The sequence below is a fragment of the Puntigrus tetrazona genome, chromosome 3 (genome assembly GCF_018831695.1).
Source record: "Puntigrus tetrazona isolate hp1 chromosome 3, ASM1883169v1, whole genome shotgun sequence".
Taxonomy (NCBI): Eukaryota; Metazoa; Chordata; class Actinopteri; order Cypriniformes; family Cyprinidae; genus Puntigrus; species Puntigrus tetrazona.
In genome coordinates this window covers 13,273,563-13,277,509 of record NC_056701.1, presented here as the reverse complement: position 1 = coordinate 13,277,509, position 3,947 = coordinate 13,273,563, and positions in this window count along the sequence as shown.

The window sequence follows — 3,947 nt, the reverse complement described above, 5'->3', positions numbered from 1 at the left end:
CATGCATTATATATATATATATATATATATATATATATATATATATATATATATATATATATGTAAATACATGTGTGAAATGAATGTATGAAAAATGTTACGTTTATAGAAAAATATACACTGACATTTTCAAAATATATACTGTATGTGTGTGTCTTTATATACATAGTACACACATATATTGTGCACACAAACATTTTTTTTGTATTTTGTTATTATTATTATTATTATGGAGTAATGACAGGTTTTGTGAGATGTTCTCATGTGTAAATGAATTGGCGTGATTTTTGGGTGTTGTGCCAGGGTGTGCGACCACAACGGACTGATCCTAAACCAGCTTATTCTGGCAGCACAGGCCCCTCCACCTCCCAGAGCCACTTCTGTCTGTGCTGCCAACCTCCTCCCTCCCCCTCCAGCCTTATCTTTCTCTCCTGTTTACCACTGGCTCACTAATGGAAAAAATTTGCAGCAATATGCAAAAAAGCCACTAAGGCAAATGCAGGTTGCCCAGGCAACAAGGAGGTTATATTCCTGGGCGCTGATGGAAATCAGTGTAGCACGCCTAGCTCCCGCATCCTGCTGAAAATTAGATAGGAGAGAATACAAAGAAAGAGACGTGCAAGGAACAAGAGTAAGAAGGGTCCCAGGGGCCGATTCTACTTCAAGCCATATTTAGTTTTCATCAGCGGCCCTGGCAGATGTGCCGCCTCTCAGTACTTTATATGTGTTTCTGTGGAAATCGAAGTAGAAACACAGCGACAAATATAACTTCACCGTGAGGCGTAAAGCGATGCTTTTATATTGCATGTTTTGAATAAAGCGTCCATGTTCACATTTAGCGACTTTTGTTTTTCATTATTAGCATTCAATTTGGGAAAAGTGCTATGTGTACTAACAGTATGAGGTGAATTCTGTTGCAGCCATTTGCGGGTTTATGGAAAGTGCCATCAGGCGTCTGCGGAAACACAGTGGACCACGAGCATGTCATTGAAAAATAGAAACTAGTAGAAAGTCGTGGAAGGTAGTAAATGGGGAAGCGAGATAAATTAAAATGAGAAATGTCAAGAAGTCCATTTCTTCAACATTAAGAGATAAGGATTTCGCCTCCAGATATTCTTGAAATTTCCTTTCATGTGTATATATCTACGTTCTCCTGGCACAGCTCCAGAAAGGTTCACATTCAACGAGCCTTTTGATTTAAAAATATTAAAATGATGTTCTTCAGTCTAGTTTTAAATTCCTCTATTGAATACTATAATACTATAACCTTAAGCTGTTAAAAGTCAGGTCCAGTGTAATAATGTCCACAATAATATCAGTGTGTCTTATTATTTGCACCTATTTAGAGAAATGTGCAATTCCACCCACTGAAAAGCAGTTCAAGGCGCTAGCATCTGTGGTGAATGAAAATTATATTTAGAATAGATACCTTTCATTTAGTTTCATTTATTACTCTTTGAGCAATTCGATATTTCATTACTTGTACTGTATGCATGAGGCTTTAGCTTTCATCGCTTCTTATTTAGTTATATTTACATTTTCATACAATCTAAAGTATTTCATTTTTCATATTCACTGTCCATATTCACATGCTCTTGTGGCGTTAAAAGTTAATATCTTTGAGAACAGCGACTTTAACCAGTGTAACCCTGCTCTTTATATCAAAAGCTATTTTTGGATTAACTCTCAATATTTGATTTTCCTTTTTCTTACAGCTTAATCGAACCTTAAATAAAATTTCCAATTGGCTCTGAACAGCTCAGCTCTTTTTCTCAGCTGGAGTTTTCCTGAGGGAATGAGGAGATTGCTAAACTTCAATCTGCTTGCCTCTTGATATTAAACAATAAAGGGAAACACCATTGCCCGTAGAAATGCGGTGTTTATTAAAGGGGAATGAAGGCATACGGGCATCTGCTGTGAATATGTTGCTCTAGTTCTTTCTTCACTCCCTCCATTTATGTTGTTTTAGCGTCTTACCCTTTAAAGTGCGCTGTTTTATTTCTGTTGGATTTCTGTTGACGTGTTAAGGTAGTGACATTTTCTCGCTTTAATTAGCGGCTGATGTGTGCTGAGCTGCATGACTGAAATCTATTAATTAACTGCCTATTTCTATCTTTTTTGACCACAGGAAAGATACAAGCTGGCAGAAACTGTAAACAGAGACATAAGAGGGAGAATGTATTGCGAGCGGAGAGGAGGCTAAACAGGTGATCTTAGAAACTGTGGGAGGTTCATAACTATCACTCTTCCACAGCTTTGACATTTCTAATTATGTATTTCGTATTTCTGCGCTGTTGTTCTTATACTTCCACTGCTCTCCCACTCTTGACTTCTTTTTCCCTCTCGGTTTGTCATTTCCACTGTACCGTTTAAGACGTTTGCAGTGTACTGAATAAAATCTGAATTGTCACAAATGGCAGTCTACAAAAACACCGGCAGATGCGAAGAGACTTCATCATTTTTTTTTTTGGGAATATCAGATTTTCATTCGCTTCTATCTTCATTGCCCTCTTCCTGATCTTGTTGTTTTCTTTCCTCATCTCTTTCCTGTTTGTCTGGTGATGACTTCATTGTGATCATGATAGCAGTGATGATGCTTGACCAAGCACATCAATCTAACAAAGGGCTGTAATTGGGTTTGTTTTCCTTGAATGGCCTAATCTTTCCTTTCTGATATGTATTTAGCTCCTTGTTATGCTTTTTCCCGAACATAAACATACTGTTTATGCTCATGTAAATGTGTATTACATTTGACACTATATACTGTGTATATATGGGATCTTAATTCAGAAAGACTCTTGTGCTCACCAAGGATGCATTAAATGTATTTATCGTTGTTAGCTAGTCTATAAGCACTTTTGCATTTTAATATATTTTAAAATGTAATTTATTGCGGTGATGAAAAGCTACATTTTTTAGCAGTCATTACTCCAGTTTTCAGTGTCACGTGATCCAGAAATCATTCAAATGCAATGATTTAAACATTTATTCTTATTATACATGTTGAAAGCTAATATTTTGTCCAAAAAGTCTTTACAGTCTTGTGCCTAATACTGACTGAAAATGACTAATAAGTCCTGGTGTGTGTGTGTATTACTTAACAAATACTACTTTTGATACATTGTTTGTCTGTAAAATGTGTAATTGAGAGGTAAAATACAGCACCTTGTATGCAATATGGATCGTTTTAACTGTAGTCGATATCTGAAGTTAAGCTCAGTTCAACCTTCCTGACGCTGCGTCTCTTTATAATGTCTTCAAATCTTAAAATCACCGCAATGAAGGAGGTAAAATCATTCAGGATGTAACATAATTGTATTCTCCTTAAATGTAAAACTTTTAACTCCCTAAATGATGTCGTAAATGAGCTGTAAAGTGGACATGGCAGATAGGGGCAGACATTTTAATCAGAATTTGACTTGACTATACTGAGACCGGTACACATAGTGAATTATAGTGTCAGATAAGATTATTATCTCGAGATATGATATGATCTCTGTCTTTATCTGATAGGCCTCATCAGTGTCAGGAGTGAAAGTGTAAATGAAAGAGGGATGATAAATGGATAAGTATAAAATCTTTGCTCTGTCCTTTGCTCTGACAGCCCGTGTTCCTCTGTCTTGTGCCACACTCACTCCATTAGAGGAAATGAAAGCCCTTAGCTGGACTGAGCCACAATTACAGGCACAATTACTTCCTCTACAAATCGCCCCAGATCCCTATGCCTGATTATCAAATTAGAGCTATTAATAAGCTTCCTGCTGTGTGCGTGTGCTTTAGACTGTGCTTTCTCTGCCAATATATATAAGCATGCATCCTATCTACCTATCTATCACAAAAGTATATGACGAGCTCTAGTCAGATGAGCTGTTTGTGGAGCAAAAACGTATACTCGGAAACAGAATTTTGATTGTACTTATTTTCAGTCAAGCCTTATAATTCTGTTT